This window comes from Musca autumnalis, unplaced genomic scaffold (genome assembly GCF_047663935.1).
Source record: "Musca autumnalis isolate F117 unplaced genomic scaffold, ASM4766393v1 scaffold_5, whole genome shotgun sequence".
NCBI lineage: Eukaryota > Metazoa > Arthropoda > Insecta > Diptera > Muscidae > Musca > Musca autumnalis.
The window spans coordinates 176,661,174-176,678,069 of record NW_027412088.1 but is presented as its reverse complement, the minus strand read 5'-3'; positions in this window follow the sequence as shown (position 1 = coordinate 176,678,069).

Below are 16,896 nucleotides of genomic sequence, written 5' to 3'. Positions count from 1 at the left end.
CGTTGATATTGTAGGTCCATTGCCAACATCACGCGGTCATCGATATCTATTGACTGTTATTGGTCGGTACACACATTGGCCAGAAGTATATCCACTTAGGGATATTACGGCTGAAACCGTTGCTCGGACTTTATTTTCTAAACACGTATCACGTTTTGGCGTTCCTCTTACTATAACAACTGACAGAGGAACGCAGTTCACATCTAAGATGTTTACGGAGTTAACCAGGTTAATCGGCAGTCACAGAATTACAACTTCTACATATCACCCTCAAGCAAATGGAATGGTTGAGCGGTGATGGCAAGCAATCAGCAAACAAATTGGTTCGATGTGCTTCAAATGGTTTTGTTAGGCATTGATGCTTCAGGAGGGGGAGTGATATAGGTACACTTTGTTAATGACTTCAAAATAAATTATTTCATATCATAGTATGCATTGTAAAAAACTATTATAATTTTTCATTTTGGGGAATCAAAATATGTATTAATTTTTATTCATTCCAATTGTGTTCGTTAATAAACTATGTTGATTTTTATATAAACAAATCGTGTACCACAATTCATTGATTTTATTGTACATCAAATTGGTTCCACAGTTCAGAAAAAAATCTTTAAAAATTCAACTTTTATTGTTTAGAGGATAGCTCAGGAAAAAAATATTAAAAAATAAACTTTTATTAGTCAGAGGTTAGCACAAAAAATTCTTTAAAAAACACCATTTATTGTTCCGAGGTTAGTTTAGAAAGGTCACCTTTTGGTTACCTTTCAGTTAGCTCAGAAAAAATCTTTAAAAATCGCCAACATTTATTGGCCGGGGATTAGCTCAGAAAAAATCTTTAAAAACCTCAACTTTTATTGGTAAGAGGGTAGCTCAGAAAAATTCTTAAAAAAAAATAATTTTTATTAGTCAGTGGTTAGCACAAAAAATTCTTTAAAAATCACCTTTTAGTTGCCATAGGTTAGCTCAGATAATCCATTAAAAATCTCTTTTAACTGATCAGAGGTTAGCTAAAAAAACTCTTAAAAAATACTTTTATTGGTCAGAAGTTGGCTCAGAATAAGCTATTAAAATCTCCTTTAACTGGTCAGAGGTTAGCTTAAAAAATTCTTTAAAAATTCAACTTTTGTTGGTCAGGGGTTAGCTCAGAAAATTCCATTACAAATTAACTTGTTTTGGTCAGAGGTTAGCAGAAAAAATCTTTAAAAAATCACCTTTTAGTTGCCAGAGGTTAGCTCAGAAAATTCTTAAAAAAATCAACTTTTATTGGTCACAGTTTAGCTCACATAAAATTCTTAACAAATCTCCTATAACTGATCAGAGGTTAGATCAGAAAAATTCTTTAAAAAATCAACTTTTATTTGTCAGAAGATAGCTCAGAAAATTCCATTAAAAATTAATTTGTTTTGGTAAGAGGTTAGCTCAAAGAAATCTGTTCAAAGTTTCCTTTAAATGGTCAGAGGTTAGCTCAGGAAAATTCTTTAAAAAAGTGCTTTTTATTGGTCGAAGGTAAGTTCAAAAATTTTTTTTAAAAAATCACTTTTCATTGGTCAACAGTTAGATCCGAAAAACAAATTAAAAAATCAACTTGTATTGCTTGTAATTAGCTCAGTAAAACTCTTTTAATGATCAAATTTTTTTGTTCAGAAAATTCTTAGAAAAATATTTTTTATATTTTTCAGAGGTTTAGCGAAAAGTTTTGAACTTTTGTGGGGGCGGTACCCGAAGGAATGAACCGATATGGCCCATTTTTGAACTCATACTAAGTTTGGACAACAGTTCATCCGTTCTAGAGTTGTCGTGCGCTCAAGCCATCACACATGGTGCCATAGGAATCTTTTACACCTTTCGGACAATTTTCTCAGGAAGTATGAACATACCCTTGAAAACAAAAACTTGTATAGTCGTAATGGAAATCAAAACGATTTGAGAGCTGCTCTTAAACTCCACTTTTCCCAAATTTTATTTGGGAGGTACCCGAAGGAGTGGACCGATATAATCCATAGTCGAAGCCGATCTATACCTGGAAGTAATATTACCATAAGCAAAGTTATGACCACTTCGGTCATACACTTCGAGAATTATCGGCGCACGATTTTAGCGAACATTTTTGAAGTTTCGTGGGACAGGTAGTGGAAGAAATGGATCCATATGGCGTATCTTCGAACTTAAACTAAGTTTGGACAAAATATGGACCAGGTGGTCACGGTAGGATTTTTAGAACTTTTGAAAAAAAAATATTTCTTTGCAATCCGTACCACAAGAAATACCTTCGGTAAAAATTTCAAAACAATCCTCGCGACAGCCCTTAAACTGCACTGCAAGCGATAATGGTGTGAGGAATGTACCGCAGGGTGTTGTCTGATATAGACCTTCTTAAAAATTTGATGCATGTATGAAAGAAATTTTAGATTCTGCTCAGTTTGGCTAAATCGGATACTCAATTCGTAACTTATCGTGCTCATAATTTTGCTTGGTGCCGGTAGCCTTCTTTGGAGGTTTCAAGCCATTATTTAAATTTACAATTTTATTAGAGGCCATTAAGATAACCTGCTGAAATATTTCAAAATTATCCTTAAACTGCAATTATGAGAAAAATGTTGGAATACATATTGTACTGTGTTCACAAGGAAATCTAAATATTTCCTTTTTCACTGCAGATTACTTTAATTCCTCTGTAAAGGGCAGCGCTATCGAACTGCGTGTTTTGGATGGGTTGCCCGTAATCCGCGAACTCAATGTCATGCAAACGATTTCCAATTAGCAGCCACCGATTTTCGCTGATCATGCCATCAGCATCAGATCTGTCGATGATCGCTATTCACAATCCCACGGCAGCGGGTTCTCTCGTACCGGATTGACCCGGAACAACACAAAACCAATGTTCCGGCCAGCGGCTGCCACCTCAGTGTGTACATGTTCGTATTTGTTTCGTTTTTCTGTATTGGGAGCAGCATATCCCGGAATGCCTGCTCCGAATTCTATTGGTCCGAGCCGGGACGGAGGAAAACCCAGGACCAATATATCTGTGCTCAGTTTGTCACATTCGCATCTTCACCCACATTCAACCTTCGGTGAGATGCAATAGATGTCAGGAGTGGGTTGCTCTGGACTCGTCCATGTGAGGGACTACGACAGGGACTATGCTGCTGCATGCTGTGTGTACACAGACCCCAGTTAGTCGTCGTCGGATTACGAGACTCCCTCGTCGTCTGATTACGAAACTCCCCCGCAGTCCCCTCGACAACAACCGCACATGCAGCCTTTAACACCAGCCGTTGTTGTCCCAATCCCCGAAAATGCAGCCTTTTTGCAATTGAATTGCAATGGACTCCGAGGTAAGATCGAAGAGATAGTAGATTTTATGAGTCGGAAGAACATCAAGGTCGCGGCGGTGCAGGAAACCAAGCTGAACAACAACCACAGCTTAGAGCATTGTGATGGTTATAATGTTCTGAGGAAAGATCGCACCAGAAGTGGAGGTGGGGGATTGGCTTTCCTATTGCACCAGTCTGTCCAATACAGGCCTATCTCGCTTGAGCCTGTCTCTAATGACCAGTACATGGAATGTATGGGGGTAGCAGTCAGGTGTGGAGCTGCCGAGATAGAGTTGCTGAATGTATACATCCCGCCGAGAAATAGCTGTATCCCTGATTATAGGCCTGACATTAGCCCGCTCTTGCAAGGTCATAATCGTCTGGTCCTGGGGGATTTTAATGCGCATCATGAGATGTGGCATTCGGCCCTCGGAAACGACCAGAGAAGTACAGCGCTGGCTGAGCAGATTGATAGCTCTACGTTTTGCACGGTCAATTAGGACGCCCCTACCAGAATTAGAGGAGAGTGTCACAGTTCGCCTGACATAACCATCGTGTCACCTGGTCTGACAAATGACGTTACCTGGCAACCAGTCATTTCCCTTGGATCAGACCACCGACTTCATCACCTCTGAACGCCGCACGTTCGTCAATCATAAAAAAGCTGATTGGCCGAGTTTCAGAGAGTTCACCAATCACCGCTTCAGAGAATTGCCCAATCCTTCTGATGTTCGGGTAGCGAAAAGGACGTTCCGGGACATCATCACTGCTGCAGCCGCTCGCCATATCCCTGCTGGTCGAATACCCGAAGTAAGACCAAATTTCCCAGCAGAGGCGACGGGATTAGCAAATGAGCGTGATGAGCTTCGTCGTATCAACCCCAATGACCCCAGAGTCAGGGAGCTGACACTGGAAGTTAACAGGCTGGTCGGCGAGCATAAGCGGAACAAATGGTTAAATCATTTGAAGAGCTGCAACATTGGAGCCAGTATAGGTGAATTGTGGAAAACGGTTAAGTCACTCTCGAACCCTGGAAGAAGGGAAGATAGGACCTCAGTCACGTTTGGCGACGTTACGTTGACTGACCCGAAGAGGTGCGCAAGTAATTTCAATCGACAGTTTGTCGAGCATCCCGAATGTGACAGGGCGAAGAGAAGAGTATTACGCCGCATCAGATCTCTTCCTGCCGAGGAGGAACCACCACAGTTTTCAATGGATGATGTTGCCAATGCCATCAGGAACGCTAAATCATCCAAAGCGTTGGGCCCTGGTGGAATCTCCATGGTAATGTTGAAGCAGCTGGATGAGCCGGGAGTCGAGTATCTCACCAAAGTCTTCAACTTGTCGCTAGCCACCCTCGTTGTTCCCGAAGTCTGGAAAATGGGCAGGGTGGTCCCACTACGGAAGCCAGGCAAGGATGCCAGCAAAAGTGAATCGTACAGACCGATTTCGCTTTCGTCGCCCGTAGCAAAGACACTTGAGGCCTTGATCCTCCCCAGTATCAGAAATAGCTATCAAGTTGCCGATCTTCAACATGTCAGGCACTCCACGCTGTTTGAGGACATTGAGCAGACAACCCTCCGGCCAAGCTTGAAACGTTGGATAGTCAACTATATGTGTGGACGCCAGTCGTACGTGGGATTCAGGAATAAGAAGTCCAAACCCCGTAGAGTGAAACAGGGAGTTCCCCAAGGTGGGGTGATATCTCCGGAACTGTTTAATCTCTACCTCTCCTGTATTCCACCCCCTCCAGACGGCATTGAGATCGTGACGTATGCGGATGATTGCACGATCCTGGCGTCGGGTACCTATCCTGATGACATCTGTGAGAGACTGAACAACTATTTAACCGATCTTACCACCTTTTTCCATTCGAGGAATATGCAGATTTCCCCCACAAAATCTACAGCCACTCTGTTCACCACATGGACAGCGCAGTTTGGACGTGAGTTGAATGTCTTGGTCGACGGTAGCAGAATTCCGACCACAAACTGCCCTAAAATTTTAGGGGTCACATTCGACACTACATTCACGTCGTGCGCACATGTAGGAACAAGGTCCTCAAGTCCCTGGCCGGCAGCACTTGGGGTGCAGATAAATAAACCTTGTTGGGCACGTATAACGCGATAGGTCGGTCTGTGGTACGCTATGCGGCTCCAGTCTGGTCCCCGAGATTGTGTGATTCGAACTGGAAAATGATTCAAACTTGCCAGAATGCCGCCCTGAGAACAGCGACAGGGTGCCTCCTCAAATTTTCAGTGGACCATCTACATGAGGAGGCAAACATTCTTTCTGTAAAGCAACACAATGAGATAACGAAAGCAGTACCTGCTTGGATGTTATCGTGTGAGCCATCCCAATCACCATCTTGTGGGTAGGCCCGGCCCATTCAGGGAGATCAGGAAGGATATCCATGCTCTAGAGGGAGAGGTCCAACGATACAGGAGAGAACCCCTAGATCAACAAGCATATCAAGCAGGATTGAATAGCATTCACACGGACGCAGTTGCCAAGGCCTTAAGCAATTATAGTGTGAATAAAGTACTCGGAGTACATCCTCCATCTATCGCAGCTGAGGAGCGTCAGCTGCCACGACAAACCAGAGTAGTTTTGGCTCAACTACGCTCGGGATATTGCAGTCGCCTAAATTCGTATTGGGCGGAAATCGATCACGCCGTGCCAGACATATGCCCAGTATGCGGCATGGACCCGCACGACACACAACACCTTTTTAACTGCCCCGCCAAACCTACCCATCTAACTCCAGTGGATCTGTGGCTACATCCCATCGAAGCAGCCACTTTTCTGGAACTGGAGATAGACCCAGAGCCAGATTGAACAGAGGAACGAACAAATAAACATAACAAAAAACACTGTTACAACAACAACAACAACATGATCGCTATTCAAAGTTCAGCCGGTACTAGTGGTCTGCCTGTATTCTTGCCAGCGCCGCAACGCGAGAGAGAAGCTACGGAAGACACATTTTGGCCCAAGTTTGCTTGAGATCTTTCCTGCTCCCATTCTTTTGATAGTCGGTAGATGATGTAAAACGCTTGTAGTCCTGACTCAGTGCGGGTCTCTTGGCCTTGGAATGTAGTTCATCCGTTTATTTAACCCTCTTCATCGTATTCTTCTATGAGCAAGGGTTGGTTGTGGTAGGAGCCACAAACCCAGATACAGAGGCCGGTTGCGAGTCAGACTTCCCAACCTTTGAGTCTTTGGTTTTATTAGGAGTTCATTTATCTGCTTTGTCTTCAGCTCCCTCGACAGTCTGTTTGAGCAGGACCTCCTTTTGAAGAGGGAGTTGAAGTCAAGAGAGGTGAATCCTTCGTAGGGCGCTGAGTTACAGGTCGATGTTGGCGTTGAGCCTAGCTTGGCCTCTACAGCCATCGGGATGAGGAAAAGTTTTTTGGATTCAGGATTTATCTAGGGTAGGTAAGGATGTTTCCTTTCAAACTTGTTCACCACACTGAGATTAGTCTTGATTAACTTGAGATGGATGAGGCTTTTCTCCCCATGAACTTCTTGAGCTAGTTCAGCGATTTGCGATCCACCTTCTCCTTAGCCAGTCGTGCCGCAGAGCTTCCTCCGGAGGCTAGTTTTATAGGTTGCGGCCGATAGTCGGTTAGTTGGTACCTCCGATGGTCCTGGCTTCAAGGAGTTGTGGGTTTCCGCTGAGGCCGAGGCGAGATTATTGTCGACTACCGTCACTGGAATGACTGAGGTGTCTATTTCGTCATACGATAAGCTGTCCTCGACCCCAGCAGAAGCACTACCCTGGCCCAGTGCCAGCGTCTGTTCCAGTTGGGCTAAAAGTTGCCGGCTTTTTTAGTCGGACTTTCCTTGACAACTTCTAGAGAGGGTGAATTTTGTCCGCCTCACTACCGTCCCATCAGCTGTAGGCTGGATTTTCCCAGTCCTATTTTTTCCAATTCATTTTCCATAGACTTTGCAGAGTAGTCGTCGTTATTAGGTTTAGGTTTATGTGTATTTGTATTGTTTTTTTTTTATTTTGTAGAATCTATGTGTCATTGATGATCTGCGAATTTGCACCTGGAATGTTCGCACTCTTTATAGAGAAGGTGCAGTTTACGCATTGGCAGATGTACTTGAAAAGTACAAGGCCGACATTACTGCCATACAGGAAATACGATTGAACGGGAAAGGCGTCACAATAACACCTAATGGTGACGCACTGTATTATAGCTGCCATGACACAAAGCATGAGTTTGGTTGCGGATTTGTAGTTGGTCGGAGATTAAAACATCTGGTCTCCAGCTTCACCCCAGTGAATGAAAGACTCGCTGCAATTCGATTAAAAGCAAAATTCTTCAACATCAGCTTTATTTGCGCTCATGCTCCCACTGAAGACAAGGACGAACAGACCAAAGATATAGTTTACGAGCGCCTAGAAGAAACTTATGACCGTTGCCCTGCCCATGACATTAAAATTATACTAGGCGATTTAAATGCCAAAATTGGAAAGGAGAATATCTTTGGCCCAACAGTCGGGAAATTCAGTCTCCACAGTGAAACATCTGACAATTGATCACGTTGTGATAGATGGAAGACATGCATCAAGCGTGTTGGATGTACGATCGTTCCGAGGTGCAAAAATAGACTCGGACCACTACCTTCTTGCAGCAAAGGTACGTACCAGATTAAACGTAGCAAACTAAGTGCGAACAGACACAACACGGAATTTGGACATCGGTAAGCTGCAATCACAACAGATAGCCACAGCATATTCCACTCAACTGACCGAACTGCTTAATCAAAGCACTCCTCGTTCCTATAACATATCAGGACAATGGCAAAACATTGCCCACTCCATGCAAACAGCTGCAAAATCAGTACTTGGATACCAGAGACCTCCACCAAGGGATCCATGGTATGACCAGGAGTGTCGTGCTGCTACCGAAGAGAAAAATGTGGCATATAAGGCTACTTTACAATCAGTAGCAACGCATAGCGTTCGAGACAGGTATTGGGAGAAAATGAGAGAGGAGAAACGTCTTTTCCGCAGGAAAAAGAGAGAGATGGAAAAGCTGGAGTGTGAACAAATCGAGATCTACAGGAGACAGAATGAAGTCCGAAAATTTTACCAAAGAGTGAAACATCAAACTGATGGCTTTGGAACTGGCACATCCTCCTGTAGAGACCAGCAAGGTAATCTGGTAATTGATACAGATAGTGTGCTAAGGATATGGAAAGAGCTTTTTTCCAAACTGTTGGTATCCAACAGTAGCGAAGTCGACGAAGATACCACAGATCCAATCCAAGAAGATGGTATTGAATGTATACTACCCGGCCAAGATGAGGTAAAGATAGCAATAAACCGGCTGAAGAATAATAAGGCAGCAGGAGCTGATGGCCCACCAGCCGAGCTGTTTAAAACCGGAGGCGACACGCTGATAAGGTGTATGCATCAGCTAGTTAGCTCCATCTGGCAGGAAGAACGCGTACCCGACGATTGGAACCTGAGCATCCTGTGTCCCGTCCATAAGAAAGGAGATAAGACTTTATGCTCCAAATATAGGGACATAAGTCTTCTCCCTATCGCATACAAGATAGTGTCAGGGATATTGTTCGAACGACTAAAGCCCATGGTCAACGAAATAATTGGACCATACCAATGCGGCTTTAGACCTGGCAAGTCCACCATTGACCAGATATTTACCCTGCGCCAAATCCTGGAGAAGATCCAAGAGATGCAGATCGACACCTACCACCTTTTTATCGATTATAAAGCAGCCTTCAACAGCCCGCTACGTTCAAAGGTATTCTAAGCCATGTCTGAATTTGGTATCTCCGCAAAGCTCATTCGGCTTTGTAAAATGACTCTAACTAACACAAGATCATCAGTTAAAATAGGAAAGAACCTCTCCGAAGAGTTTGGTACCAAAAGAGATTTCAGGCAAGGAGACAGCCTTTCGTGTGACCTTTTCAACATCCTGCTAGAAAAGGTTATACGAGAGGCAAACGTCAAAAGAAGTGGCACAATCTACACCAATAGCCACATGTTACTTGCTTATGCTGATAATATAGACATCATAGGACGATCAGTAAAAAAAAGTAACCGATACCTTTGTGAAGGTCGAAGGAGAATCTGCTAAAGTGGGTCTGGCGGTAAACGGCGAGAAGACCAAGCTGATGGTGTCGACGCGCAATGCGTCCATTGAGATCGGACCAACAGTTGAAGTTGGTTCCTATAATTTTGAGGTAGTAAAAGACTTCGTATACCTCGACACCGCCGTAAACACAACAAACGACATCAGTTGTGAAATAAAAAGAAGAATTGTATTGGCCAACAGATGCTACTTTGGCTTAAGTAAGCACTTTAAAAACAAAGCCACAACTCGTCAAACAAAAATAACGCTTTACAAAACACTGATACTACCCGTGCTGATATATGGTTCCGAAGCCTGGCTACTTGCGCAAGCAGATAAGGCAGTGCTTGGCGTGTTTGAGAGAAAAATTCTTCGAAGGATCTACGGACCGATCTGTGTTGACGGTGAATATCGACGTCGCACAATGGTTCAGGAATCGATTTTCCTGGCCAAAAATCAAAATTTTGTTTTGTCAAAGATATTTAATTTCTATATGGGATTCGATAGTAAACATATTGAAACTAAGGAAACCAAAAAATTAGGCCCAAATATTGGAAGGTGTGGGCGTGGCGTGCCCCTAATGACGTGCATTTTCCTCATTTTTGGGAAAAAGGTAATTTTTGCAAATTTCTGGAGAAAGACGAAGCTATTTCTCTGAAACTAAAACAGTTATTGTGTTCATTGTTTTTTTGTAAGGTAGGTAGGATTGTGGCCTTTAAAAATCGTTTTAGTAAATTACCGTAGCGTTTACACAACATGATCTATTTTGTTTTTCCTCGGGTACTAAATTTTATGAAATTCCAAATTTAGTGGACTAGAACTTTTGTGGAACAACATGGAACAAAGTTCTGTTTTCACAGACAGATGCCCGAAAGTCTCCTCTTTCAGCCCATATATACTTTTGTACCCGTCCCGTTCCGTCCGTTTAACACTTTTTTCAATTTATTGAAATTACATGGGTAAAAATGTGTGTTTTTCTGCACTGTTTCCATATGAATTACAGTTTTTTGACACAAATTACAACTTTTTTGAGTATATGAGTTTTTATACAAGTTATATAAGTTTTATTAAAACCCAAGGAGATTTTTTTTTAATTTTTGAAAAAATTAAAATTTTTTTGTAAATATTTTTTTTTAAAAATTTTTGATTTTTTTTTTTTCAAAATTTTTTCGATTTTTTTTTAGTTTTTTTTTTGGTAATTATGTTATTTGTTGGTGTTTGACCATCTTTAATACATAGGAAGATATAAAAACCACAAAAACACTCATATTTTGATGAAAAAAAGTTAAAAATCTCAAAAGTTTAACTTTGACCTTGAATTTCTCTGCAACTACCAGACCGAACTTGACCGCTTATAATTCATCTGAGAGCTGATTGTGTTATCTGTCTAACAAAAAAAGAATTATGAATATATCTCTATCCGTTTCCGATTCTGAACCACTGTGCGTCGTATGAACCACGAGCTGTATCTGCTATACAACGACATCAATATAGTTAAATGTATCGAGATGCAGCGATTGCGTTGGCTAGGCCATATAATAAGAATGAGCGATGATGAACCCGCTAAGGCGTATAAATTCGAGCCACATGGCGGTGCACGCAGAATTTGCAGGCCAAAGAATAGATGGCGTGTAATGGGCCAGCTAAGAAAGTAAGTATGTGTCATTGATTTAATGGGGGTATGGAGGTCGACCATAGCTGGTACTAAAAAGTCTGTGTATATAATACCACAAAGACTTCTTAAACCGGACCACAATGTCTTCTTATAGAAGACAACAGGGCCTTCTTACAGAACGCCACTAAGCCGTTTCATAAAAGACCACAAAGTTTTCTCATAGAAAACCAAGAGGTGTGTCAAGAAGACCACAAGGTCTGCTTGGAAAAAATCAGAAAGCCTTCTTATAGGAGACCCGAAACCCGAGAGAAAACCACAATGTCTTCTTATAGAGGACCCGAGCTTCTCTTATGGAAGACCACAAAGTCGACCTATCACAGGCCCTTTTTAGAGAATACCGCAAGGTCTTTTTATAGAATGGCACGAAGTGATCTTTGAGAAGATCCTAAGTCTCCTTGAAACAAAAAACCAGAATGTCTTCCTTCTAAGGATGTTCAAAATTGTAGGTCTATCTTAAAATGGCAGGCAAATCTGTCTTGAAAACCATCGGAAGTGTCATTTAGGTTTCTGGAAGCCATTGCATGGCAATTTTGAGGGAAATGCGTCCTAACCTACGGATGGAGGACTATGTTTAGCCACTGCTTACCTTTTTACTCGACCAACTCAATAAGTTATATTTTGAGAAAAATGTATAGATCTGCCAGATCCAACATGGCTGCAACGTATCGAAATCAATTTGATCGGTAATCACAGGACATAGAACTGCATACGTTCTCTCTATGACAGTTAGATGGGAGAACAACAATATTTAGTACTACAGGCTATGTGAATATGCGGAAAAAGCTGAAAAAAATCGATCGCTGTCGGTGTCCTGGTTTGGGGCACCAAGCCCATGAGATTGCATCGCTCTTACTTCTCTTTCATAGATCCTGTGGCCCTGATAAGATATGGTGGAAGCCTCAAATGGCTAATCCCTTCTTTCTCTCCTTCCAAACTAATGCTAAGATACAATTTTCAAACCAAAATGTCTATATGTCCCAATTCATCTTGAAACTTGTTGATACCCATTGTATCTTTACATACGAAAGGATAAAACTTATGGATGTTAAAACTCTTCGTAATACACTTGCATCTCTCTTACTTCTCTTCCATAGATCCAGTGGCCCTGATAAGGTATCGTGGAAGCCTCAAATGGCTATTGCCTTCTTTCTATCCTACCAAACTAAAGCTAAGATACAATTTTCAAACCAAAATGTCTATACGTCCCAATTCCACTTGAAACTTGTTGACCCCCATTGTATCTTTACATACGAAAGGATAAAAATTATAGATGTAAAACCTCTTCATAATACACTTTCATTTTAATTGCTCTCCATTACCTACTCCCTCAAACATCCCATAATTTAATTTCCCTGTAAATTAAATTGAATTCAACACCCATACTTCTTCCGGTCATTATTACCTCTTAACACTAATTGAACTCCAAACAAAAAAACACTCTCTCAAATCCTTACAATTTTTTATGGAGAAACAATAACTCCTTGCTGCTCTCACTCTTGCCTAAATCGAAAATAAATTGCTTTACTTGGTGTTGTAATGCCATTTTATTGCTTCTTCTGTTCCTGCAATGTTGTTGGCACTGCAGCTGAATACTTTCACACTTTTTCTTCTTCTTGGAAAAAAAACTAAATTGTATCCTTCAAGGAAATAAACGAGACTTGTGAAAATCCTTAATATGATTGATTGCTTATTGATTTCTTTCGTTGGGATTTTCCCTAGCGTTCGGCAGAGATTTTTTATATTTTCTTCGATTTTTTTTTTACAAATTTATGGCCTTAATTAAATGTGGGGTTTTTTTGCAGTACTCACCCGTATTTCTTGGTATTGAGTGGACATTTGGCATTATTCGTTTTTTTCTTTTCGTTATTTTTTTCTTTCATTTTAACTTTCGTTCTTTCTTTGCAAAGCTTCTTTTGTCATTACTTAACGCGGCAAATAGCATTTACTCGCAGCATTTTGCAGCTGACCCCTTTGATGGGCATTTATTTATCTGCTGCTGGTGATGATGTTGTTGTTGTTGTTGCTCCTGCTATGTCAACCGCCTCCATTTAGTGCTGGAGCTCAACCCCCATTTTGGTAGCCGAGGAAACCCATCAAGTCATTTGCTCAGAGCTCGTTGTTACATCACACAGTTAAATCAACAGCAGCTAAAGCAAGTATTACAAACAACAACAACGACAACAATTGTGAAAGCATCCAGGACAATAAGAAATACAAGATTTTTCCTTAACGAAAACAACAACAATAAGTGCAACGGAAATGAAACAAGCAGTTATGGATGGGAAAAGGGTTTTGGGTGGGTATCAAGCCATAGCTTTCACTACAAATGCGACACAAACCCATCTGCACACACACATCCAAACATAGAGTGTCCAGTGTAACAAACAAAACGGCAAACAGTTTTATGGTGTTGACATTTTGCACTCTGAAATTTATGAGTTTTAACAACTTAAAGCGGTCAAGTTACGAATTTACGATGTTTTACTGCAATTTACAGCATGAGGCTTTATAAATCTACAAAACAAAAGCGAGAAAAACAACAACAGCAGCAACAGCAACACAAACAACAACTGCAAAATATCAGCACCGTCACCACCAGCATTATAGTCATCAACATCATCAGTATCACAACAGAAACACAAACAACAGCAGGAGCAGCAGCAGCAGGATCCAACATCAACACCACAACTTTTACCCGCCCGCCACCACTGAAGCAATACAATTTACAAAGACAAGAAGCATTCATTCAATTTGCCGAGATGCGAGGGGTGTTCTATAAATAGAAAAAAAAAGAAAAACGAAAATTTTCAAAGGAAAGTGTGACTATTAAGACCCTTTCCAAATCCAAAAAATGCATGTCCTTCAAAAAAATATTATTTAAAAATCAATTCCCTTCAACAAATATTATTTAAAAATTTATTAAAGAATATTATATAAAAATTTATAAAAAATATTATTTAAAAATTTATTTAAAAGTGAATTAAAAATGAATTAAAAAATAATATTTAAAAATCAATTAAAAATTCACGTCCTACAAAAAATTTTATTTAAAAATTAATTAAAAATCCACGTCCTTAAAAAATTATTTTTAAAAATTCACGTCCTTCAAAAAATATTATTTAAACATTTATTAAAAATAGTATTTAAAAATCAAAAAATATTTTTGTAAAAGTCTACGTCATTCAAAATATTTTTTTGTAAAAGTCTACGTCATTCAAAATATTTTTTTGTAAAAATCCATGTCATTCAAAATATATTTTTGTAAAAATTTACGTTCTTCAAAAAATATTTTTTAAAAATTTATTAAAAAATATTATTTAAAAATCAAGGGCCTTTAACAAATATTATTTTGAAATCCACGTCCTTCAAAAATATTATTTAAAAATTTATTAAAAAATATTATTAAAAATGTATTAAAAAATTCACGTCCTTCCAAAATTATTATTTAGAACTTTATTATTTATAACTTTTTTTTTAAATATGCATGTCCTTCAAAAAAATATTAACTATCCTTCACAAAATATTTTTAAAAAACACGTCCTTCAAAAATATATTTTAAAAATCCACGACCTGCAAAATATAGTTTTTAAAAAATCCACGTCCTTCACAAAATATTTTTTAGAAATACGTCGTTCAGAAAATATTTTTAAAAATCCACGTTCTTCAAAAAAGTGTCTTTCAAAAACTATTTTTTAAAAATCCACATCCTTCAAAAAATATATTTTAAAAATCCACATCCCTCAAAAAATATTTTTTAAAACTCCACGTCCCTCAAAAACTAAGTTTTTAAAAAAACGCATCCCTCAAAAAGTATTTTTAAAAAATCCAAGTCCTTGAAAAAATATTTTCTTAAAAAATCCAAGTCCTCGAAAAAATATTTTTTTAAAAATTCACATCCTTCAAAAATATTTTTTAAAAATCCACGTCTCTCAAAAACTATGTTTTAAAAATACACATCCCTCAAAAAATATTTTTAAAAACTCCAAGTCCTTGAAAAAATTTTTTTTTTTTAAAAAGCAACGTCCTTGAAAAAGTATATTTTTAAAAATCCACATCCTTCAAAAATAATTTTTTAAAAATCCACGTCCTTCAAAAACTATATTTTAAAAATCCACATAACTCAAAAAATATTTTTTTAAAAATCCAAGTCCTTAGAAAAAATACTTTTTAAAACCCACGTCCTTGAAAAACTGTTTTTTAAAATCCATGTCCTTAGAAAAATATTTTTTAAAAATCCACGTCCTTGAAAAAATGTTTTTTAAAAATCCACGTCCTTGAAAAAATGTTTTTTAAAAATCCACGTCCTTGAAAAAATGTTTTTTAAAAAATCACGTCGTTGAATTTTTTTTAAATCCACGTCCCTGAAAAAATCTTTGTTAAAATCCACGTCCTTGAAAAAAATCTTTCTTAAAAATCCAAGTCCTTGAAAAATCTTTCTTAAAAACCCACGTCCTTGAAAAAATATTTTTTTAAAAATCCACGTCCTTAAAAAATGTTTTTTAAAATATAAACAAATATTTTTTAAAAATCCTCGTCCTTGAATAAATATTTTTTTTAAAAATCCTCGTCCTTGAATAAATATTTTTTTTTAAAATTCACGTCCTTGAAAAAATATTTTCTTAAGAATCCTCGTCCTTGATAAAATATTTTTCTAAGAATCCACGTCCTTGAAAAATTTTTTTAAAAAATCCAAGACCTTGAAAAAATATTTTTTTTTTAAAAAATCCAAGACCTTGAAAAAATATTTTTTTTTTAAAAATCCTCGTCCTTGAAAAAATATTTTTTAAAAATCCACGTCCTTGAAAAAATATTTTTTTTGAAAATCCACGTCCTTGAAAAAATATTCTTTAAAAACCCACGTCCTTGAAAAAATATTCTTTAAAAACCCACGTCCTTCAAAATTTTTTTTAAAAATTTACGTCTTTGAAAAAGTGTTTTTTTAAATCAACGTCCTTGAAAAAAAATATTTTTTAAAAATCCACGTTCTTGAAAAAATATTTTTTAAAAATCCGCGTCCTTGAAAAAATAGTTATTAAAAATGCACGTCCTTGAAAATTTATTGTTTACAAATCCACGTCCTTGAAAAATATTTTTCAAAAACAACGTACATACAAAATATTTGTAGTTTTTTTTTTAAATCCACGCCATTCAAAAAATATTTTAAAAAATTCACGAATACTCCACTCAAGCAATCACAATTCACGTCCTTCAGATTTTTTTTTTAAATCCATGTTCTTCAAAAAACGTTTTTGTAAAAATCCACGTCCTTAAAAAATGTTTTTTAAAATATAAACAAATATTTTTTAAAAATCCTCGTCCTTGAATAAATATTTTTTTTAAAAATCCTCGTCCTTGAATAAATATTTTTTTTAAAAATTCACGTCCTTGAAAAAATATTTTCTTAAGAATCCTCGTCCTTGATAAAATATTTTTCTAAGAATCCACGTCCTTGAAAATTTTTTTTAAAAAATCCAAGACCTTGAAAAAATATTTTTTTTTAAAAATCCAAGACCTTGAAAAAATATTTTTTTTAAAAATCCTCGTCCTTGAAAAAATATTTTTTAAAAATCCACGTCCTTGAAAAAATATTTTTTAAAAATCCACGTCCTTGAAAAAATATTCTTTAAAAACCCACGTCCTTGAAAAAATATTCTTTAAAAACCCACGTCCTTGAACATTTTTTTTAAAAATTTACGTCTTTGAAAAAGTGTTTTTTTAAATCAACGTCCTTGAAAAAAAAATATTTTTTAAAAATCCACGTTCTTGAAAAAATATTTTTTAAAAATCCGCGTCC